The sequence below is a fragment of the Coregonus lavaretus genome, assembly GCF_964263955.1.
Source record: "Coregonus lavaretus genome assembly, contig: SUPER_35_unloc_4, whole genome shotgun sequence".
Lineage (NCBI taxonomy): Eukaryota > Metazoa > Chordata > Actinopteri > Salmoniformes > Salmonidae > Coregonus > Coregonus lavaretus.
The window spans coordinates 641,554-667,540 of NW_028167178.1; the positions used below are offsets into that span (position 1 = coordinate 641,554).

Consider the following 25,987-nt stretch of genomic DNA (forward strand, 5'->3'; position numbering starts at 1 on the left):
CTACCCCGTCATGGATTAAAATCCTGCAGCGCACGCAAGGTCCCCCTGCTCAAGCCAGCACATGTCCAGGCCCGTCTGAAGTTTGCCAATGACCATCTGGATGATCCAGAGGAGGAATGGGAGAACCCTATGTGGTCTGATGAGACAAGAATATAGCTTTTTGGTCTAAACTCCACTCGCCGTGTTTGGAGGAAGAAGAAGGATGAGTACAACCCCAAGAACACCATCCCAACCGTGAAGCATGGAGGTGGAAACATCATTCTTTGGGGATGCTTTTCTGCAAAGGGGACAGGACGACTGCACCGTATTGAGGGGAGGATGGATGGGGCCATGTATCGCGAGATCTTGGCCAACAACCTCCTTCCCTCAGTAAGAGCATTGAAGATGGGTCGTGGCTGGGTCTTCCAGCATGACAATGACCCGAAACATACAGCCAGGGCAACTAAGGAGTGGCTCCGTAAGAAGCATCTCAAGGTCCAAGAGTGGCCTAGCCAGTCTCCAGACCTGAACCCAATAGAAAATCTTTGGAGGGAGCTGAAAGTCCGTATTGCCCAGCGACAGCCCCGAAACCTGAAGGATCTGGAGAAGGTCTGTATGGAGGAGTGGGCCAAAATCCCTGCTGCAGTGTGTGCAAAACTGGTCAAGACCTACAGGAAACTTATGATCTCTGTAATTGCAAACAAAGGTTTCTGTACCAAATATTAAGTTCTGCTTTTCTGATGTATCAAATACTTACGTCATGCAATAAAATGCCAATTAGTTACTTAAAAATCATACAATGTGATTTTCTGGATTTTTGTTTTAGATTCCGTCTCTCACAGTTGAAGTGTACCTATGATAAAAAATACAGACCTCTACATGCTTTGTAAGTAGGAAAACCTGCAAAATCGGCAGTGTATCAAATACTTGTTCTCCCCACTGTACATTATCAAACATTTCACACATGTTATCGAGATACTGACTGTTAGCACTTGGTGGTCTATAGCAGCTTCCCACAAGAATGGGCTTTTGGTGAGGCAGTTGATCCTGTAGCCATATTACTTCAACAGTATTTAACATGAGATCCTCTCTAATCTTTTCAGGAATGTGGTTCTGATTATAAACAGCAACACCTCCACCATTGGCATTTCTGTCTTCAATGCCACTAGTATAATGTACATTGCTAAAGCATTATGATGACTCAGCGACACTGGTAGGAATTAACTGAGCTGGGCTTGGGTCATTGATAAGTTATTGTCTCAAAGCAGCCTTATAATGTAAATAGTCCAGGTGGCCATTTCATTAATTGTTCAGAAGTCTTGTGGCTTGGGGGTAGAAGCTGTTAAGAAGCCTTTTGGACCTAGACTTGGCACTCTGGTACCGCTTGCCATGCAGTAGCAGAGAGAACAGTCTATGACTTGGGTGACCGCCTAGTATATAGGTCCTGGATGGCAGGTAGCTTGGCCCCAGTGATGTACTGGGCCGTACACACTACCCTCTGTAGCGCCTTACGGTCGGATGCTGAGCAGTTGCCATACCAGGCAGTGATGCAACCGGTCAGGAAGCTCTCGATGGTGCAGCTGTAGGACTTTTTGAGGATCTGGGGACCAATGCCAAATCTTTTCAGTTTCTCTATTTATTTTCAAATCTCCAGGTTTAAAGTAGTGTCCTCCACACATAGGATAGGATAGTATAGGATAGGATAGAAGAATAGGATAGAAGAGTTTTCACACCCATATAACCAATGTCACCTTGAGTAGGAAGAGCATTGTATGCAGGTTATATTACTTCAGCATAGTGGGTCCAGCAGAGATTACTACAATGGTCATTCAATAACTATGTCCATTGGGCATACTGAACTATACATGGGCTGGCGGCCATCTTGATGGTCAACTCACCTGGTAAAAAAATGAATAAATAAAATAAAATGTTTGGAGCTTCTGGTTTAATGTGAGACTGTGGTTGTCATTTCACCTAGCTAGATAGTGGTTGTCAGTGTTAACAAGGTTGTATTACTGCACTTCTATTGCGATAGGTATCTGTACTACAGTACAGTAGGGCTAAGGCCGAAGTACTGCTAGCTATCTTCTCTCTCTGGTAAATTGAGTGATTTAACAACACTGATTGGCCACCCGGGCCACTCCTTGATTAGAAGGAGAGAATGAAAGCCATAAGTATAACACTCCTCCAGGTCTTGAGATTAATAGACCTGCAGTTCAGCGAACAACAGTAGCTGGATATGGAAGGAGAGGATCCACACAAGCTATTTTAACATATACTGTATTAGCTAAGCTAACCGAAACCTCTTAAGGCCAGAGTGGATGAGTGCATCTAACAGAGCAATAGATGATACCTGTATAATGTTACAGCACAGAGGCACAGAGTGCTCCATCAGCGGTGCGATGACACGGAGAAGTACACATATACAAATGGTCTCTTTGCATAAGAGGTGAACAGGGGAGGTCTGATAGAGTTTTAGGTCCTAACAGACATGGGACTAATGGATGATGCTTAGAGTAGTTGTTAGAGAGAAAGAGGCTCTTATTTCTAAATATACACTACCAGTCAAAAGTTTGGACACCTACTCATTCAAGGGTTTTTCTTTATTTTTACTATGTTTTACATTGTAGAAAAATTGTGAAGCCATCAAAACTATGAAATAACACATATGGAATCATGTAGTAAACCAAAAAAGTGTTATCAAAATATGTTATATTTGTGATTCTTCAAATAGCCACCCTTTGCCTTGATGACAGCTTTGCACACTCTTGGCAGACCCGTTCTACTCTCTCGCTCTCTACTGCTCTCTCTACCTCTCTCTCTGTGGCTGTTGTGGTTTGCTTCCACACCTGCACACTGTGCAGATGAGACATGACAAGTGTGAATGATTCAGATGCATTGAGTTGGGCTCCCTTTGCAACGAGGCAGAAACACCAGCCTGCTGTAAGGCAAGACGAATAGAGCGGGAGAGAGAGTGAGATAAAGCTCCCGAGTGGCGCAGCGGTCTAAGGCACTGCATCTCAGTGCTTGAGGCGTCACTACAAACCCCCTGGTTCAATTCCAGGCTGTATCACAACCAGCTGTGATTGGGAGTCCCATAGGGTGGCGCACAATTGGCCCAGCGTCGTCTGGGTTTGGCCGGTGTAGGCCGTCATTGTAAATAAGAATTTGTTCTTAACTGACTTGCCTAGTTAAATAAAGGTTAAATAAAAACAATATAATAAAAAAGAGAGACAGATTCAGAGAAGGAGATGGAAATTGAGAGAGCGATTGAGAGAGAATATGGGAGAGAGGAAGATGGAGAGAAAAGGAGAGAGAGAGAGGGAGATGTCACCCCTGACACTGTTACTGAACTCAATCTGAACTACCCCCCCAACTCAACATCTTCCCACCCTCCATCTCACACATGCCCATATCAACCACCAACCCACCAGAGCTGTCAAGCTGTTAACTGAAGCTATCCCTGAGTTGCACTTCTTCTTTTTCTTTTTCTCTCTCCTGCTTTTGCTATGTTTTCCCCGCTGAGAAAGTAAGCTAATGCGTTCTGGTAGGGAGACCCATGCATGCTATGGTGTGTGCGGTCCTCCGCCAAACTGACAGTCAATTAACGTGATGAGAAGTGACAGCTAGCGACCGAGTAGAGCCCTAGCTAGTGCCCGCTTGGCTGACGACGGGTTGGGACAGGCCAGTTACCTACTCTCTCACACACACACACACACACACACACACACACACACACACACACACAGACAGACAGACAGACAGACAGACAGACACAGAGACACACAATGGAAAGAGACAATAAAAGGTGTTTAACTTGAGTAAAACATTTAATAAAAAAGTATTAGATACGCCATCACAAACGTCCACACTGTCATATCCAGTTGTGTCAGGTTAGGGCTAATAAGTTCTGACTTGTTCTACAGGAGTAGAAGTGGCTTTACTTGTTGTCGATCAGAAAGTTAAAACTGATTAAATTATCTGTTGCAGCGTTTGTGTAATTTAAGACAAGGTAATTTAAAGTGCATCAACAGCAATATTACATAAACCATCTTGACATGTGTCAACATAGATTTTATAGCACATTTTGGAAACCTCTACCTTTTGGAAACAACAATTTAGCATATGATCTTAGTTCCATTGATCTATGTTGGAATCATGGGGGGATCGCTTCCATTGACTGGGAAAGGTCCAATATTTACTCAAGGATAGCTTCAGTTAACAACTTGACAGCTCTGGTGGGTTGGTGGTTGATATGGGCATGTGTGAGATGGAGGGTGGGAAGATGTTGAGTTAGGGGGGGTAGTTCAGATTTAGTTCAGTAACAGTGTCAGGGATGACATCTCCCTCTCTCTCCTTTTCTCTCCATCTTCCTGCACTGCTAGGTGTAATGTAATTGAACGTATCCCATGCCTGTTCACTCCATGTTGGATTCATGGGAATCATTTTTGACTGGGGGATCCAATATCTTCACTCCTGAACTGTAAATGCACTGCTGAGTGTAGTGTTGTTTAGTTTATCCCAGGCTTGTTCACTCTATATTGAAATCACGGGGAATCACTTCTCATAGATATCCTATTAAATTACATGTTACATTTAAGTCATTTAGCAGACACTCTTATCCAGAGCAACTTACAAATTGGTGCATTCAAGAATGATTACTTTTATACTATTCCAGGTATTCCTTAAAGAGGTAGGGTTTCAAGTGTCTCCGGAAGGTGGTCAGTGACTCCACTGTCCTGGCGTCGTGGGGGAGCTTGTTCCACCATTGGGGTGCCAGAGCAGTGAATAGCTTTGACTAGGCTGAGCGGGAATGTTATTAAACATATGTAATTCCATGTCACTTCCATTGACTGGAGGGTCCAATATCTCCACAACATTCCTGTGCTGTGAATGCACTGCTAGATTTATTGTATCCCAGGCCCGTTCACTACCTTCTTCAATCTCTTCCACTCTGCCCCGCATCGTCCACACCACAGGGACCAGATCAGGGCTGGTCAGCATTAATGAAGATGAATCATCCGATAAAATCGATCAATGATAGTCACTGTACCAAGAGTCTTCGGGGGAGGGAAGGAGGGAGGGAGGAAGGGAGAGAGAGAGAGGTAGGGAGGGAGATAAATAGAGGAGGGACAGTCTAATGACCTTGAAAAAGAATACATTTGATGGGAAGGAAGAGAAGAAGGGAGAGAGGAGGGAAGGAAGGAAGAAGAGAAAGAGACAAGGAGAGAGAGAGGGGGGTAGAGGTTCACAGAGAGAGAGTTGGGGGAGGGAGGAGAAGAAAGGTAGACGAAGAACAAGGAGGGACGAAGGAGGAAGAGAGAGGACGCCTCTCACTAACTGTTACCAGTTACATACTGTATGTAACACTGAGATCTGAGGCATTGCCACTTTGTACTGTCTATTTACACTTCAGCTAACGTCAAAACGACACTATGATCTCAAGTGTTGTTTTAGCTTTAGCTTGATTACAGACCTGTGTTATGGATCAAGTGGAGTTTCTCTACCGTACCAAGATTGCAAATTAGAGAATAGAATGCACTAGCTGCATCTCTAGTGGTGTAATATGGATTCTTATTTCTTTGCTTACTGCTGTTATTGAGACTCTGGTTTCTGTCTCTTTCTTCTTCCTGAGTTGTGAGAATGAGACAGCAGTCATTGTAGGATCAAAGGTAGCGGAAGACTGTTGTCTGAGATGCCTAATCAGAAATCCAGTCAGAGATCTTCCTGCCTTCCACTGTGTGTGTGTTTGCGTGTGTACGTGTGTGCACCTGCATGTGTGTTTTGTGTGTGTCTGTTGTCTGTATGTGTCTGTTGCATGTGCCTGTGTGTGTGTGCTTGTTCTGTGCACGTCTGTTGTCGGCGCGATATTGTTTACACTTTTGAAAAACCTTCTCTCTCCTTGTTTACTCTGTGTTTGATGACGCCGTGTCTTCATATATTAGCAGGATGCGTTGAAGTGGTTGACAAGCGGCACTAAATGATGATTCCATACTCTGTTAATAAGACTGAAGTTAGAAAGACCTATGACCTGTGAACAACAGCAGCAACTCTAAATATCTGACTAAAGAGTCAAGCAGTGTCACAACACTGAGTAAGGGTTAGTGCAGGGCTAGGCAACATACGGCCATTCAATCTGGCCCGCGGGAGATTTAAGTAAAATAAAATACAAATACACTCCAGGCCACTCTTGAACATCTAAAACTAGATACAAAGTATGTAGAAATAATAATGGACTTTTCAAATAACTGCAATTTTTCTGGCCCGCAGATTGCTTTTGACGAACAAATCGGTCCACAAAGAAATCTGTGCGACCCTCCGCTGAATTTTGAAATGCCATGGGCAAAAATGTATTGCCCACCCCTTGATTAGTGGATAGTCCTGTACTTGTCTTTCTTGCACTAACATGCTCACTTGTCTTTTCTTACTAGCAGTGATTTCCCTGATAGCTGTTTAATTGAGGAAAGTTTACGTGGCTGTGATATTTTACTTTTTATTTCAACATGGAGTCCCATAGAGACCAAGGTCTCTCACAAGGGAGCCCTGCATTATACAATTACACACAATTAACAAAATACTAAAATACATACACTCTCAAGAAAAACAACCACATTCCTCAGCAGAGGTCCTCAATCAACATGTTGAACTTCCCGAGAGGCACCAATGCATCGACTTGTAGGGAACTCTGAAGATTGTTCCATACAGTACATGGGTTGCAAAGAAACTAAAAGCAGTTTTTCCTAAGTCTGTAGCAATTTGTGGTTGTCTTAACTTAGTTGAATGCACAGAGTATAAGTCGTTTTGGATAAGAGCGTCTGCAAAATGACCAAAATGTAGTAGTCAGTTGAACAATTTGTTGATAGTTAAACATTTACAAACGGTGTGTAAGGGGACTCGGACAATAAAGTGTTACCCAGTGTTGGTTACAGGTGGTCGCTGCCACCATTCATTTTGACAGCTTACTTAAAAATTTTTTACCAACAATGTGGCTAATTAGATACGCGAGAGAGATGAAATGTCTTCCATTGAAACAAGCCGTTCAGGTGAAAAGGAGAAATTGTCTTGTTAGCGTAATTAGCCAGATCGCTAGGAAAGCTGCGGCTCATCTGAGCGGGAAAATGAGAGGAAGAGAGAGGGGAAAAAGAGAGGGAACGGCATGTAGAAGAGGGGGTGTAATTAGCTTCTTTTTTTTTTTTTGTTACAACCTACAGAGAAAGAGAGTCCAAAAATAACGGTATAGATAAAACCCAACGCCTGCCTGGAATCTGTCACCACCAGAGGAGGATTTCTGTTTCCCTGGAAACAAGGAATGAGGAATCCTAGTTTGGAAACTTTTACCATCCCCCCTGCCCCCCACCCTTCTCCATCTTCTCTTTCTCCCCAAATAATTTAGTAACTAAAGATGCTTGAGATGTGTCTATAGGCCTACCTCGAATGTCCATGTGAATGTTTCATTTAACCCAATGGATTATTCACACACAATCTGAGATACCTGCGGGTAGCTACTAGAAAACTTCCAGAAAAACATTTGTTGCATGGCAATAAAATTACTATGAATTTATCTCAATGTAAGAAGCATCCACATTAACAAGTAGGATTCAACCCATAGACACAGACAAAGGAGTTCCCAACACTGAAGACCACTATACACGGATGACTGGATCCTTGGATCTCCCGGCTAACTCATGACTTCACACTATAGTAGATAGAATACTGCTCCTTTGATCAGGGTAGCAAATCTGCAGACAGAGGCTGTCTGGGTCTGGGCCGTGAACATCTTAACACAGATCCAGGGCCAGTGACTGGCTGACCATAACCCTATCCTGCACCAAACTGAATTATTAACTAACCCTGTGTTCCCTACAAAACAATAGAAATGCAAATGTAAACACAGGCTGCATCCCAAATGGCACACATAGGGGCCTGGTCAAAAGTAGTGCACTATGTAAGGAATAGGGTGCCATTTAGGATGCAGGCACATTTACAACTCTACCTTTGCTTGAGTAAAACTGAGGGTGTGAGAGTTAGTATGCAGTCGATAGAGATGGGAGAAAGAGGGGAGGAGAGATCGAGAATACAATTACAAGCAATTTATGCGCAGGGCTTGGAAAACAATGAAGAAAAGATGCAGAAATGAGTGGGTGGGTGTATCGAGGCTGTGTGTGTTTGTGCGTATGTACAGTGCATTCAGAAAGTATTCAGACCCCTTGACTTTTTCCACATTTTGTTACATTCTTCAAAGAAGCCACCCTTTGCCTTGATGACAGGTTTGCACACTCTTATGACAGCCTTACTCTAAAATTGATTAAATGTACATTTTTTCCTCAACAATCTACACAACATACCCCATAATGACAAAGTTAAGACAGGTTTTTAGAAATGTTTGCAAATGTATTTAAAATTATAAACAGATACCTTATTTACATTAATATTCAGACCCTTTGCTATGAGACTCAAAATTGAGCTCAGGTGCATCCTGTTCCCATTGATCATCCTTGATGTATCTACAACTTGATTGGAGTCCACCTGTGGTAAATTCAATTGATTGGACATGATTTGGAAAGGCACACACTTGTCTATATAAGGTCCTACAGTTGACAGTGCATGTCAGAGTAAATACCAAGCCATGAGGTCGAAATAATTGTCCGTAGAGCTCCGAGACAGGATTGTGTCGAGGCACAGATCTGGGGAATGGTACCAAAAGATGTATGCAGCATTGAAGGTCCCCAAGAACACAGTGGCCTCCATCATTCTTAAATGGAAGAAGTTTGGAACCACCAAGACTCTTCCTAGAGCTGGCCGCCCGGCCAAGCTAAGCAACCGGGGGAGAAGGGCCTTGATCAGGGAGGTGACCAAGAACCCGAAAATCACTCTGACAGAGCTCCAGAGTTCCTCTGTGGAGATGGGAGAACCTTCCAGAAGGACAATCATCTCTGCAGCAGTCCACCAATCAGGCCTTAATGGTGGAGTGGCCAGACGGAAGCCACTCCTCAGTAAAAGGCACATGACAGCCCGCTTGGAGTTTGCCAAAAGGCACCTAAAGGACTCAGACCATGAGAAACAAGATTCTCTGGTCTGATGAAACCAAGATTGAACTCTTTGGCCTAAATGTCATGTGTCACGTCTGGAGGAAACCTGGCACCATCCCTACGGTGAAGCATGGTGGTGGCAGCATCATGCTGTGGGGATGTTTTTCAGCGGCAGGGACTGGGAGACTAGTCAGGATCGAGGGAAAGATGAACGGAGCAAAGTACAGAGAGATCCTTGATGAAAACCTGCTCCAGAGCGCTTAGGACCTCAGACTGGGGCGAAGGTTCACCTTCCAACAGGACAGCGACCCTAAGCACACAGCCAAGACAATGCAGGAGTGGCTTCGGGACAAGCCTCTGAATGTCCTTGAGTGGCCGAGCCAGAGCTCAGACTTGAACCCGATCGAATATCTCTGGAGAGACCTGAAAATAGCTGCGCTCCCATTCCAGCCTGACAGAGCTTGAGAGGATCTATAGAGAAGAATGGGAGAAACTCCCCAAATACAGGTGTGCCATGCTTGTAGCGTCATACCCAAGAAGACTCGAGGCTGTAAGCGCTGCCAAAGGTGCTTTAACAAAGTACTGAGTAAAGGATCTGAATACTTATGCAAATGTGATATTTCAGCTTTTTATTTTTAATACATTTGCTAAATGTTCTGAAAACCAGTTTTTGCTTTTTCATTATGGGGTATTGTGTGTACATTTATGAGGGGAATTGAAGAAAAAAAACATTTTAGAATAAGGCTGTAACCTAAAAAAATGTGGAAATAGTCAAGGGGTCTGAATACTTTCCGAATGCACGTTATGCAGGCTAAAGATTGACACGTTCACCCACCTCTATACTTATTAAACAGCGACCAACGCACCAAGCCGCGCACATGCACACAAACACACCAAGCCAAACACAATCATCAGCGAGAGGCCAAAGACTGGGCCCTGTTGAACTATTGTATATTACCATTCTGACAGCGGGGCAACAAGCCCCGGGTCTGAACACAATGTTGAAATAGCGTTGGATCAACGTCAGTCCTTCCCAGTACCCACCACACGCAGGCTTGGCGGGGCGGAGAGCCCATCATTCACTTATACACTGAGAAAACCCTACATTTGCATACAAATATGTCATATTTGCATAGTGGCGGTAGTGCTGGAATGGAATTTGCATGTGATACATAGAGACCCGGGGAGAAGTCTTGACGTGCAAAGACGGCCATGTGTTAATACTTAATGTAACTGTCCTCGCTGCTTTTGGGTCGGCATGACCTTGGCTGGTTGTCTGTCGACTGCAAAGTTGTAACAAAGGACAGAGTCATTAGAATTCTCGCCATCTCTCATTTGAATTCTCACCGTTTCTTTCCCACATCCAAAAGCTATAAGCTTGAGCCCGATCCATCATTGTTTCCGTCTCCTCCAACCAACTGGCACACATAGCTCTCTCTCTCTCTCGCTCTCTCTAACTCTCTCTCTCTCTCCTCTCTTTCTCTCACTCACTTTTTCTCTCTTTTTTTCTCTCTCACTTTCACTTTCTCTCTTTCTCTCTCTCCCTCTCTTTTTCTTTATCTCACTCTATATTCCCCCCATCCTTTATGTTCAACCATGTCAATCTCCCCTCTCTCTCTTTCTATCAGGCACCATCCCTCTATTTCTATACTCGAGTCACATATTTAATTTCTTCAATTCCCTTTCAAAACCTGACAACGTTCTCTCATTTCAATCGGAATCTCTTAACACATTGTACCAATGCTTATCGTCTCCCCTCCCACTTTCACCAGATATCACATTATCAGTGACTCTGCCCTAGGAGTATTGACTCATGTTCTCTATGACTCTCAGTCTGCGTCCCAAATGGCCCCCTACCCTACATAGTGCACTACTTTTGACCAGAGCCATATGGGCCCTGGTCAAAAGTAGTACGCTCTATAGGGACTAGGGTGCCATTTGGAACACACCCTCAGTTAGTATGGCCTCACAGACCCTGACAGTCTCTGAATATGACGAGATCCTATTCAGAATGCTAAATTGCCTCTGTGTATAACAGAATGAAGGCCCGGTTCAATTGAGAAAGGCCACCAGTGGCCCCGGGCAGGCGTTACCATTATGCCGAATATAAACCTCTAACTGCGGTAATAGAAGAGACAGAATGGGGAGTGCTTCTGTACTCCTTAATATGGGGATTACTGAGGGAGAATGATTAGCATTTTCATGATTTATCAAGGGAGATTGAAGGGATTTTGGATTGAGTTATGATGAGTTGGAATATGGCTGCATCTCCTGGTGTGTAGAGTGTGGTGCTGGGTTTGAAGCGACTGTCATTGATATGTCTATACCGATGGTGTTAGTTGGATTGTATCGCTTCAGGTCTTGTTTACGTATATTCTTGTACATTTTAGATACCATTGAAGTGTATGGCCATGTACTTGACATTTTACAATAATCTGACGTACGCACACACACGTAGACAGGCACACACACGAGCGCGCACACACACACCAACAAATTGCTTTTCTCTTTCCCAGGTAAAGTTGTTGATAACAGATAACAGCTTGGGCCTTTGGACGAAGGCCAGGTGGATAGATTATGGACCCTGGGCAAGGAGCACTTTTGGATGATTTTTAAAATCCTTAAATATTAGATGTCAGTATCATAGCTAATTCCTCTCGCAATTTTAAAATATTCCATCGGGAGGGAGAGAGGGAGGGAGGGAGAGAGGGAGGGAGGGAGGGAGAGAGGGAGAGAGGGAGGGAGGGAGGGAGGGAGGTAGAGAGGGAGGGAGGGAGGGAGGGAGGGAGAGAGGGAGGGAGAGAGATTTATATACATACATACAGTGCATTCGGAAAGTATTCAGACCCCTTCCCTTTTTCCACATTTTGTTACATTACAGCCTTATTCTAAAATGGATTAATTGCATTTTCCCCCCTCATCAATCTACACACAATACCCCATAATGGCAAAGCAAAAACGGGTTTTTAGAAATTTTTGCAAATGTATAAAATAAAAAAAACTGAAATACCTTATTCAGACCATAAGTATTCAGACCCTTTGCTATGAGACTCGAAAATTGAGCTCGGGTGCATCCTGTTTCCATTGATGCTCCTTGAGATGTTTCTACAACTTGATTGGAGTCCACCTGTGGTAAATTCAATTGATTTGACATGATTTGGAAAGGCACACACCTGTTTATATAAGGTCCCACAGTTGACAGTGCATGTCAGAGTAAATATAATGCCATGAGGTTGAAGGAATTGTCCGTAGAGCACCGAGACAGGATTTTGTCGAGGCACAGATCTGGGGAAGGGTACTCAAAACATTTCTGCAGCAATGAAGCTCCCCAAGAACACAGTGGCCTCCATCATTCTTAAATGGAAGAAGTTTGGAACCACCAAGACTCTTCCTAGAGCTGGCTGCCTGGCCAAACTGAGCAATCGGGGGAGAAGGGCCTTGGTCAGGGAGGTGACCAAGAACCCAATGGTCATTCTGACAGAGCTCCAGAGTTCCTCTGTGGAGATGGGAGAACCTTCCAGAATGACAATGATCTCTGCAGCACTCCACCAATCAGCCCTTTATGGTAGAGTGGCCAGATGGAAACCACTCCTCAGTAAAAGTCACATGACAGCCCACTTTGAGTTTGCCAAAAGGCACCTAAAGGACTCTCAGACCATGAAAAACAAATTCTCTGGTATGATGAAACCAAGGTTGAACTCTTTGGCCTGAATGCCAAGCATCAGGTCTGGAGAAAACCTGGCACCATCCCTACGGTGAAGCATGGTGGTGGCAGCATCATGCTGGGGGGATGTTTTTCAGCGGCAGGGACTGGGAGACTAGTCAGGATAGAGGGAAAGATGAACGGAGAATAGTACAGAGAGATCCTTAATGAAAACCTGCTCCAGAGCGCTCAGGACCTCAGTCAGGGGCAAAGGTTCACCTTCCAACAGGACAGCGACCCTAAGCACACATCCAAGACAATGCAGGAGTGGCTTCGGGACAAGTCTCTGAATGTCCTTGAGTGGCCCAGCCAGAGCCCGGACTTGAAAACCAAACACTTCATTCCACAGTAAGAACATCATACCAAAGGTCAAGCATGGTGGTGGTGGGGGTGTGATGGTTTGGGGATGCTTTGCTGCCTCAGGACCTGGACGACTTGCCTTAATAGAAGGAACCATGAATTCTGCTCTGTATCAGAGAATTCTACAGGAGAATGTCAGACCATCCGTCTGTGAGCTGAAGCTGAAGCGCAGCTGGGTCATGCAGCAAGACAATGATCCAAAACACACAATCATTTCTACATGAAATTTGCTAAAAAGCAACAAATTGGAAGTTTTGGAATGGCCTAGTCAAAGTCCAGACCTAATCCCAATTGAGATGTTGTGGCAGGACTTGAAACGAGCAGTTCATGCTTGAAAACCCACACATCACTGAGTTAAAGCAGTTCTGCATGGAAGAGTGGGCCAAAATTCCTCCACAGCGATGTGAGAGACTGATCAGCAACTACAGGAAGCATTTGGTTGGAGTCATTGCAGCTAAAGGTGGCACAACCAGTTATTGAGTGTACGGGGGCAATTACCTTTTCACACAGGGTAATTGGGTGTTGCATAACTTTGTTTATGAAATAAATATGTAATTGTTGTGTTATTTGTTCACTTATGTTCCCTTTATCTAATATTAGGTTTTGGTTGAAGATCTGATAACATTCAGTATCACAAATATGCAAAAGTAGAGAAAATTAGAAAGGGGGCAAATACTTTTTCATAGCACTGTAGATCTGTTTGGCCATAATAAACATCATTATGTTTGGAGGAAAAAGGGGGTCACTTGCAAGCCGAAGAACACCATCCCAACCGTGAAGCACGGGGGTGGCAGCATCATGCTGTGTGGGTGCTTTGCTGCAGGAGGGACTGGTGTACTTCACAAAATAGATGGCATCATGAGGAAGGGAATGTATGTGGATATATTGAAGCAACATCTCAAGACATCAGTCAGGAAGTTAAAGCTTGGTCGCAAATAGTTCTTCCAAATGGACAATGAACCCAAGCATACTTCCAAAGTGAATGTATGAAAAAGCGTGTGCGAGCAAGGAGGCCTACAAACCTGACTCAGTTACACCAGCTCTGTCAGGAGGAATGGGCCAAAATTCACCCAACTTATTGTGGGAAGCTTGTGGAAGGCTAACCAACACGTTTGGCCCAAGTTAAACAATTTAAAGGCAATGCTACCAAATACTAATTGAGTGTATCCAAACGTCTGACCCACTGGGAATGTGATGAAATAAATAAAAGCTGAAATAATTCATTCTCTCTACTATTATTCTCACATTTCACATTCTTAAAATAAAGTGATGATCCTAACTGACCTAAAACAGGGAATGTTTACTAGGATTAAATGTCAGGAATTGTGAAAACGGAGTTTAAATGTATTTTGCTAAGGTGTATGTAAACTTCCGACTTCAAGTATATATATATATATATATATATATATATATATATATATATATATATATATATATATATATATATATATATATATATATATATACACTGCTCAAAAAAAATAAAGGGAACACTTAAACAACACATCCTAGATCTGAATGAATGAAATAATCTTATTAAATACTTTTTTCTTTACATAGTTGAATGTGCTGACAACAAATTCACACAAAAATTATCAATGGAAGTCAAATTTATCAACCCATGGAGGTCTGGATTTGGAGTCACCCTCAAAATTTGTGGAAAACCACACTACAGGCTGATCCAACTTTGATGTAATGTCCTTAAAACAAGTCAAAATGAGGCTCAGTAGTGTGTGTGTGGCCTCCACTTGCCTGTATGACCTCCCTACAACGCCTGGGCATGCTCCTGATGAGGTGGCGGATGGTCTCCTGAGGGATCTCCTCCCAGACCTGGACTTAAGCATCCGCCAACTCCTGGACAGTCTGTGGTGCAACGTGGCGTTGGTGGATGGAGCGAGACATGATGTCCCAGATGTGCTCAATTGGATTCAGGTCTGGGGAACGGGCGGTCCATAGCATCAATGCCTTCCTCTTGCAGGAACTGCTGACACACTCCAGCCACATGAGGTCTAGCATTGTCTTGCATTAGGAGGAACCCAGGGCCAACCGCACCAGCATATGGTCTCACAAGGGGTCTGAGGATCTCATCTCGGTACCTAATGGCAGTCAGGCTACCTCTGGCGAGCACATGGAGGGCTGTGCAGCCCCCCAAAGAAATGCCACCCCACACCATGACTGACCCACTGCCAAACCGGTCATGCTGGAGGATGTTGCAGGCAGCAGAACGTTCTCCACAGCGTCTCCAGACTCTGTCACGTCTGTCACATGTGCTCAGTGTGAACCTGCTTTCATCTGTGAAGAGCACAGGGTGCCAGTGGCGAATTTGCCAATCTTGGTGTTCTCTGGCAAATGCCAAACGTCCTGCACGGTGTTGGGCTGTAAGCACAACCCCCACCTGTGGACGTCGGGCCCTCATACCACCCTCATGGAGTCTGTTTCTGACCGTTTGAGCAGACACATGCACATTTGTGGCCTGCTGGAGGTCATTTTGCAGGGCTCTGGCAGTGCTCCTCCTGCTCCTCCTTGCATAAAGGCGGAGGTAGCGGTCCTGCTGCTGGGTTGTTGCCCTCCTACAGCCTCCTCCACGTCTCCTGATGTACTGGCCTGTCTCCTGGTAGCGCCTCCATGCTCTGGACACTATGCTGACAGACACAGCAAACCTTCTTGCCATAGCTCGCATTGATGTGCCATCCTGGATGAGCTGCACTACTTGAGCCACTTGTGTGGGTTGTAGACTCCGTCTCATGCTACCACTAGAGTGAAAGCACCGCAGCATTCAAAAGTGACAAAAACATCAGCCAGGAAGCATAGGAACTGAGAAGTGGTCTGCGGTCACCACCTGCAGAACCACTTCTTTATTGGGGGTGTCTTGCTAATTGCCTATAATTTCCACCTGTTGTCTATTCCATTTGCACAACAGCATGTGACATTTATTGTCAATTAGTGTTGCTTCCTAAGTGGACATTTTGATTTCACAGAAGTGTGATTGACTTGGAGTTACATTGTGTTGTTTAAGTGTTCCCTTTATTTTTTTGAGCAGTGTAGATATATATACAGTGGGGAGAACAAGTATTTAATACACTGTCAATTTTGCAGGTTTTCCTACTTACAAAGCATGTATAGGTCTGTAATTTTTATCATAGGTACACTTCAACTGTGAGAGACGGAATCTAAAACAAAAATCCAGAAAATCACATTGTATGATTTTTAAGTAATTAAGTTGCATTTTATTGCATAACATAAGTATTTGATCACCTACCAACCAGTAAGAATTCCGGCTCTCACAGACCTGTTAGTTTTTCTTTAAGAAGCCCTCCTGTTCTCCACTCATTACCTGTATTAACTGCACCTGTTTGAACTCGTTACCTGTATAAAAGACACCTGTCCACACACTCAATCAACATACTCCAACCTCTCCACAATGGCCAAGACCAGAGAGCTGTGTAAGGACATCAGGGATAAAATTTGTAGACCTGCACAAGGCTTTCAAAAACGTTCGAAGGGCAGGGCAGGATGGATATAGGTCTGTAAAAGTTTGGATCTAGAGTGTCACCACCTTTGAAGAGGGGGATGACCGCAGCAGCTTTCCAATCTCTGGGGATCTCAGACATTACGAAAGAGAGGTTGAACAGGCTAGTAATAGTGGTTGCGACAATTTTGGCGGCTAGTTTTAGAAAGAAAGCGTCCAGATTGTCTAGCCCAGATGATTTGTAGGGGTCCAGATTTTGCAGCTCTTTCAGAACATCAGCTGTCTGAAATCGGGTGAAGGAGAAGCCGGGGGGGAATGGGCAACTTGCCCATGCCCCCCCGGGGGAGCTGGTGGCCGGGGTAGTGGTATCCAGGTGGAAAGCATGGCCAGCCGTAGCAAAATGCTTGTTGAAATTCTTGATTATTGTAGATTTATCGGTGGTGATAGTGTTTCTTCGCCTCAGTGCAGTGGGCAGCTGGGAGGAGGTGCTCTTATTCTCCATGGACTTTACAGTGTCCCAAAACTTTTTGGTGTTAGTGCTACGGGATGCAAATTTCTGTTTGAAAAAGTTAGCCTTTGCTTTCCTAACTGCTTGTGTATATTGGTTCCTGACTTCCCTGAAAAGTTGTTTTTGTGCTGGTCAAGGGCAGTCAAGTCTGAGGAGAAGCAGGGGCTATATCTGTTCTTAGTTCTGTATTTTTTGAATGGGGCATGTTTATTTAAGATTGAGAGGAAATTACTTTTAAAGAACAACCAGGCATCCTCTACTGTCGGAATGAGATCTATATCCATCCAGGATACCTGTGCCAGGTCAATTAGGAAGGCCTGCTCACTAAAGTGTTTTAGGGAGCGTTTGACAGTGATGAGGGGTGGTCGTTTGACGGCGGACCCGTTACGGACGCAGGCAATAAGGCAGTGATCGCTGAAATCCTGGTTGAAGACAGCGGAGGTGTATTTAGAGGGTAAGTTAGTCAGGATGGTATCTATGAGGGTACCCATGTTTACGGATTTAGGGTTGTACCTGGTAGGTTCGTTGATAATTTGTGTGAGATTGAGGGCATCTAGTTTGGATTGTAGGATGGCCGGGGTGTTAAGCATATCCCAATTTAGATCTCCAAGCAGTACAAACTCTGAGGATAAATGGGGGGCAATCAATTCACATATGGTGTCCAGGGCACAGCTGGGGGCTGAGGGGGGTCTGTAGCAAGCGGCAACAGTGAGAGACATATTTCTGGAAAGGTGGATTTTTAGAAGTAGAAGCTCAAACTGTTTGGGCACAGACCTGGATAGTGTGATAGAGCTCTGCAGGCTATCTCTACAGTAGATTGCAACTCCACCCCCTTTGGCAGTTCTATCTAGATGGAAAATGTTGTAGTTGGGGATGGACATTTCAGAATTTTTGGTGGCCTTCCTAAGCCAGGATTCAGACACTGCTAGAACATCAGGGTTGGCGGAGTGTGCTAACGCAGTGAATAACTCAAATTTAGGAAGTAGACTTCTGATGTGAACGTGCAGAAAACCAAGGCTTTTACAGTTACAGAAGTCAACAAATGATAGCTCCTGGGGAGTAGGAGTGATACTGGGGGCTGCAGGGCATACATCACCAGAGGAACAGAGGAGGACTAGAAAAAGGATACGGCTAAAGGCTTTTTAGAACTGGTCTTCTAGTGCGTTTGGTACAGAGAATAAACGGGGCAGATTTCTGGGCATTGTAGAAAAGATTCAGGGCATTATGTACAGGATATGATTATAATAATATTCCATTTAGCAGACAAATTTATCCAAAGCGACTTACAGTCATGCGTGCATACATTTTTTTGTGTATGGGTGGTCCCGGGGATCGAACCCACTACCTTGGCGTCACAAGCGCCGTGCTCTACCAGCTGAGCTACAGAGGACCACATGAGTACAGTGGAGGTAAACCTAAGTGGAGGTAAACCTAAGCGTTTTGGTAACAATGAAAGAGAGAGCATCACTGGAGGCACCGATTGAGCTGGTCTCGGCGTGTATGGGGGGTGGAACAAAGGAACTATTTGAGGCAGTTTGAGAGGGACTTGGGGTTCTACAGTGAAATTGTATAATAATAACTAACTGGAACTGCAATAGGCAAGGCATATTGACATGGGAGAGAGGCATAAAGCAATCACAGGTGTTATTAGAGAGAGCGAAGACAACAACTGGTAATGGCGATAAAGTTTGGGCTGAGGCTAAACAGAATAAACAGGACAGGGTACCGTGTAAAATAACAGTCCAGCAGGCATCAGCTGTGCAGCTGAGTGATCATAAGGTCCAGTGAACAGCAATATGTAAATCTGAGAGCAGTTCAAATTGGTGCTTCAGCACAGCGAGCAGGAAGCACTGTTGTAGTTTGCATGTGCTAGCGGGCCGGGTCTAGCAGATGGATCTTCCTGGTCGTCGCAACGGGAAGCCTTTTGAAACCACAGACGATTACGTCGGCAGACCAGTCGTGATGGATCGGCAGGGCTCTGTGTCGATTCTAGGAGGTCCCGTCCGGTTGACAGAGAGGTAGATAGCCGGGAGATGTGCTAGACTCAATGCTAGCTCAAGGCTGATTAGCCAACAACAATGTTCATTTGGTTGCAGCTAGCTAGTTGCGATTATCCAGAGTTAAAGGTCCAGTGATTCAGTGATTCCGGCAGAAAATCCGATGTTCTGGGTGAAAGCCGCTAACGGTGGCTAATAGCAAGTAGCTAGTTAGCTGGCTGGCTAGTTTCAACTGGAGATTCTAGATAAAGGTGAGTAAATAATAGAATCCGTTCCACATTGAGTGAGGCGGGTTGCAGGAAAGTATATTTAGTAGAAGGATGGAAAGTGTGATAGGGAAATATATACGTAAAATACAAAAACAAATACAAAAAAAGGCTATATACATGGACACACAAGAGAACACGACCACACTGCTACGCTATCTTGGAAAAATGTAAGCTTCTAATTTATAGCCTCTGTCTCTTGCGCAATACACAAATACCTGTGCTCCGCTGGCCTCTGCTTAAGAAAACGCTTCTTAGCTCTTGGAGTCCCATGCAGGAAAAGCTAGATTAGAATAGCTGGCTGAACATGATCTGTTTTTGCATTTCTCATACCAATAGACTATTCGATGAGGGACGCAAGCTTTTTCTTGCTGTATGTTAAATACAGCAGCCAATAGAACTTGCGATGTCTGTAGGCTATAGCATTTTATTTATTTATTCATACCCATAACCATTCAATCTTCTTGAATAGAAGTGAAAGCCTTCTGCATCTAATTTTAGTCCTATATTATTCAAGGATGTCATTGGAATGATGAAGATAAGGACAATGAAACTTGTTTCATGTAACTGTTGGAAGGAATGAAGCAACAATAGAGAGAGAAAGAGGAGGTAGGCTAATAGCATTAGGGGAATTATTATAGGGCGGCAGGTAGCTTAGTGGGTAAGAGCGTTGTGCCAGTAACCGAAAGGTCGCTGGTTCTAATCCCCGAGCCGACTAGGTGAAAAATCTGTCGATGTGCCCTTGAGCAAGGCACTTAACCCTAATTGCTCCTGTAAGTCGCTCTGGATAAGAGCGTCTGCTAAATGACCCAAAAAAAAAAAATATATATATATATATATATATTATGAAAGGTATATATGCGTCAGCTTACTAATTATACAAATAGGCCCTATTATATTTCAAAATTAAAATCAAATTCACCAACCTATACTTGCAACTTTCGGAAAGTATTCAGACCCCTTGACTTCTTCCACATTTTGTTACGTTACAGCCTCATTTTAAAATTTATTTAAAAAATAATTATCTTCATCAATCTACACACAATACCCCATACTGACAAAGCAAAAAATTTATTAAAATAAAAAACGGAAATATTACATTTACATAAGTATTCAGACCCTTTACACAGTACTTTGCTGAAGCACCTTTGGCAGCGATTACAGCCCCAAGTCTTCTTGGGTATGACGCTACAAGCTTGGCACACCTGTATTTGGGGAGTTTGCCCATTCTTCTCTGCAGATCCTCTCAAGATCTGTCAGGTTGGATGGGGAGCATCGCTGCACAGCTATTTTCAAGTATCTCCAGAGATGTTAGATCGGGTTCGAGTCCAGGCTCTGGCTGGGCCAATCCTGACTAGTCTCCCAGTCCCTGCTGCTGAAAAACATCCCCACAGCATGATGCTGCCAACACCATGCTTCACCGTAGGGATGGTGCCAGGTTTCCTCCAGACGTGACGCTTGGCATTCAGGCCAAAGAGTTCAATCTTGGTTTCATCAGACCAGAGAATCTTGTTTCTTGTTGTCCGAGGGTCTTTAGGTTCCTTTTGGCAAACTCCAAGCTGGCTGTCATGTACCTTTTTACTAAGTGGCTTCCGTCTGGCCACTCTACCATTAAGGCCTGATTGGTGGAGTTGGTTGTCCTTGAAGGTTATCCCATCTCTACAGAGGAACTCTAGAGCTCTGTCAGAGTGACCATCGGGTTCTTGGTCAACTCCCTGACCAAGGCCTTTCTCCCCTGATTGCTCAATTTGGCCGGGCGGGCAGCTCTAGGAAGAGTCTTGGTGGTTCCAAACTTCTTCCATTTATGGGGGCCACTGTGTTCTTAGGGACCTTCAATGCTGCAAAAATATTTTGGTACCCTTCCCCATATCTGTACCTCGACACAATCCTGTCTCGGAGCTCTAGGGACATTTCCTTTGTCCTCATGGCTTGGTTTTTGCTCTGACATGAATTGTCAACGTTGGGACCTTATATAGACAGGTCTGAATACTTATGTAAATAAGGTATTTCTGTTTTGGATTTTTTACAAATTAGCAAAACATTCTAAAACCCTGTTTTCACTTTGTCATTAGGGGGTATTGTGTTTAGATTGTTGAGGAAAATGTTTTATTTAATCCATTTTAGAATAAGGCTGTAATGTAACAAAATGTGGAAAAAGTTAAGGGGTCTGAATACTTTCCGAGGGCACTGTATGTATATGCTTTATAATGCTTTTGAATGACACTTCCGGTTTTCGCCGAAAATACCGGGTTACCCGGGAGAAAAGTGATTTAATCTCGGGATGGAACATTTGTATTATACCAGGAAAATATTAAACCCTAATACGCATAGGCCTATCTAATACGCATAGGCCTATCTATATATGAGCCCAAGAACGAAAACAAACTGAAATTAAAATAATGATTACGTAGCCTACCTAATGACGGAAAAACCTTCAAAAAAAAAAAAACTGATTTAAGATATCTTTGGTACAGTGGGGAGAACAAGTATTTGATACACTGCCGATTTTGCAGGTTTTCCTACTTACAAAGCATGTAGAGGTCTGTACTTTTTATCATAGGTACACTTCAACTGTGAGAGACGGAATCTAAAACAAAAATCCAGAAAATCACATTGTATGATTTTTAAGTAATTCATTTTCATTTTATTGCATGACATAAGTATGTGATACATCAGAAAAGCAGAACTTAATATTTGGTACAGAAACCTTTGTTTGTAATTACAAAGATCATACGTTTCCTGTCTGTCATAATTTGTCTGTCATAGTTGACGTGTACCTATGATGAAAATTACAGGCCTCTCTCATCTTTTTAAGTGGGAGAACTTGCACAATTGGTGGCTGACTAAATTTTTTTTTTTCCCACTGTAAGTATTTGATACATCAGAAAAGCAGAACTTAATATTTGGTACAGAGACCTTTGTTTGCAGTTACAGAGATCATACGTTTCCTGTAGGTCTTGACCAGGTTTGCACACACTGCAGCAGGGATTTTGGCCCACTTCTCCATACAGACCTTCTCCAGATCCTTCAAGTTTCAGGGCTGTCGCTGGGCAATACGGACTTTCAGCTCCCTCCAAATATTTTCTATTGGGTTCAGGTCTGGAGACTGTATAGGCCACTCCAGGACCTTGAGATGCTTCTTACGGAGCCTCGTTGTCATGCTGGAAGACCCAGCCACGACCCATCTTCAATGCTCTTACTGAGGGAAGGAGGTTGTTGGCCAAGATCTCGCGATACATGGCCCCATCCATCCTCTCCTCAATACGGTGCAGTCGTCCTGTCCCCTTTGCAGAAAAGCATCCCCAAAGAATGATGTTTCCACCTCCATGCTTCACGGTTGGTTTGGTGTTCTTGGGGTTGTACTCATCCTTCTTCCTCCAAACACGGCGAGTGGAGTTTAGACCAAAAAACTATATTTTTGTCTCATCAGACCACATGACCTTCTCCCATTCCTCCTCTGGATCATCCAGATGGTCATTGGCAAACTTCAGACGGGCCTGGACATGCGCTGGCTTGAGCAGGGGGACCTTGCGTGCGCTGCAGGATTTTAATCCATGACGGTGTAGTGTGTTACTAATGGTTTTCTTTGAGACTGTGGTCCCAGCTCTCTTCAGGTCATTGACCAGGTCCTGCCGTGTAGTTCTGGGCTGATCCCTCACCTTCCTCATGATCATTGATGCCCCACGAGGTGAGATCTTGCATGGAGCCCCAGAACGAGGGTGATTGACCGTCATCTTGAACTTCTTCCATTTTCTAATAATTGTGCCAACAGTTGTTGCCTTCTCACCAAGCTGCTTGCCTATTGTCCTGTAGCCCATCCCAGCCTTGTGCAGGTCTACAATTTTATCCATGATTTCCTTACACAGCTCTCTGGTCTTGGCCATTGTGGAGAGGTTGTTGTCTGTTTGATTGTGTGTGTGTGGACAGGTGTCTTTTATACAGGTAACGAGTTCAAACAGGTGCAGTTAATACAGGTATTGAGTGGAGAACAGGAGGGCTTCTTAAAGAAAAACTAACAGGTCTGTGAGAGCCAGAATTCTTACTGGTTGGTAGGTGATCAAATACTTATGTCATGCAATAAAATGCAAATTAATTACTTAAAAATCATACAATGTGATTTTCTGGATTTTTGTAAGTAGGAAAACCTGCAAAATCGGCAGTGTATCAAATACTTGTTCTCCCCACTGTATATAAATGGTCTAGCCTAAATTAAACTAATTCAGATTTTGAATAGCATAGTAATAGGGAATTGTTTATATTTCTTAATCAATAGGATGACATTACCTTTAGCTACAGAATATCTCAACACCATATGTTTCCATCTCCTCCCCTCTCTCCTTCAGAGAGAGGGGCTGTCAACAGTTTAACTAAATATGTTTCATTGTGATAACATGTTACAATCACTTGGTTTCCCAAATTAAGCACTGGTTAGCTGCAGGAACAGGGTTGGAGAGCCCATGGCAGAGTTTGGGTGGAATAATACCTGTCGCGCAGTGAGAGGCTGCATGCTCCTCAAACAGTGGTTGATGTGTGAAGTGAAATAACCGTTCCTGCCCATTTTTGATAATGGGCCATTTTAATTGTAAACTAATTTGACATATTTGTAAAGACAAGATTAAATTGAGAATTGTCTGATACATTAGAATGACCCCAAACTTTTGAACGGTAGTGTATATGTACACACTACCGGTCAAAAGTTTTAGAACATCTACTTATTCAATTTTTTTTTTTATTTGTACTATTTTCTACAATCAAAACTATGAAATAACACATGGAATCATGTATTAACCAAAAAAGTGTTAAACAAATACATAATGGATTTATTGTGATGGTCTATATTCAATTGATTTAGTATACTTTTTATAATGTAGATGTTCCAAAGGCGCGCATCAACAGCTTGTATAGTGGCATGTATTTACATTTACATTTAAGTCATTTAGCAGACGCTCTTATCCAGAGCGACTTACAAATTGGTGCATTCACCCTATAGCCAGTGGGTTAACCACTTTACAACACATTTTTTTTTGGGGGGGGGGGGGGGCTAGAAGGATTACTTCATCCTATCCCAGGTATTCCTTAAAGAGGTGGGGTTTCAAATGTCTCCGGAAGGTGGTGAGTGACTCCGCTGTCCTGGCGTCGTAAGGGAGCTTGTTCCACCATTGGGGTGCCAGAGCAGCGAACAGTTTTGACTGGGCTGAGCGGGAACTATGCTTCCGCAGAGGAAGGGGAGCCAGCAGGCCAGAGGTGGATGAACGCAATGCCCTCGTTTGGGTGTAGGGACTGATCAGAGCCTGAAGGTACGGAGGTGCCGTTCCCCTCACTGCTCCATAGGCAAGCACCATGGTCTTGTAACGGATGCGAGCTTCAACTGGAAGCCAGTGGAGTGTGCGGAGGAGGGGGGTGACGTGAGAGAACTTGGGAAGGTTGAACACCAGACGGGCTGCGGCATTCTGGATGAGTTGTAGGGGTTTAATGGCACAGGCAGGGAGCCCAGCCAACAGCGAGTTGCAGTAATCCAGACGGGAGATGACAAGTGCCTGGATTAGGACCTGTGCCGCTTCCTGTGTAAGGCAGGGTCGTACTCTCCGAATGTTGTAGAGCATGAACCTGCAGGATCGGGTCACCGCCTTGATGTTAGCGGAGAACGACAGGGTGTTGTCCAGGGTCACGCCAAGGCTCTTCGCACTCTGGGAGGAGGACACAACGGAGTTGTCAACCGTGATGGCGAGATCATGGAACGGGCAGTCCTTCCCCGGGAGGAAGAGCAGCTCCGTCTTGCCAGGGTTCAGCTTGAGGTGTATGTATGCGTGGAGGCCTGGAGATGCTAAACATTTGTATATTAATTAACGGTCAATTACCGTGAAACCGGCAGTTCTTTGCATGACAATAACTGGCTGACAAAATGTCATAACCGCCATGGCCCTACTCTTCTCTCTCTCTCTCACTCAAAATATCACTTTCTTCATATGCCTTGTTCTCATTCCTTCCACTCTATGGGTTGAAGTGCTAGGGAGGGCTATGTTAGTCATCCATTTTGATTAAGCTAACATTGGCCACAGCAGGGAATCTCTATATTAGGCTGATGACTGCAAGTATAGCCGTCTACTGTATGATGACTGAAAGCCATGCTGCATGCTGTTTCATTATATTCTGGAGACTTCCTCCCACATAGCTACAAAGGCATGCAACGTGAGTCACACCTAACCAACCCCATAGCTTTTCAATAATTGTTCAATTTCCTCTTCAGGAAAAAAAATAAAAACATCTGGCGGGCGTATAGTTGAGAAAAACACTTAGTGATTGGGTTTTGTCTCAAAGTTTGCAACTTTAGCATTGACGTGGAGAATGGTGCATGTTCAGTCATGGCATTGGTACCATATCTGGCTCGCTTGACACAAAGTGGCAATGTTTTCATGGCGTTTGGAGGGTGTAGCACATGGTGGCTCATGAAAGACTACATTTCCCTCAATGCAAAAGGTGGACATGAAGCATTGTGAATCTCAGCCATTGGTCATCTACAAGACACACTCTGTTTGCTGAGATATTAGGTCGGTGTCATTTGTCTACTACACTTACTCCCACATACGCTCTCATCGGCTCTTGTATGGATCTGAGTCTTGGGGCTCACACGGTTTGATCTGCCCAGGGTCATCCAAGCCAAGTCTAGCCCAGCCAA

The 25,987-nt window shown here is 44.0% G+C and overlaps 1 protein-coding gene across 1 annotated transcript in view; it reads left to right on the top strand.

Annotated features, from left to right (window-relative positions):
- Window positions 1-25,987, top strand: part of LOC311110359 (neural cell adhesion molecule 2-like) — a gene marked incomplete at both ends in the record, with an annotated part of 404,388 nt that overhangs the window by 67,608 nt on the left and 310,793 nt on the right. The window lies entirely within an intron of this gene.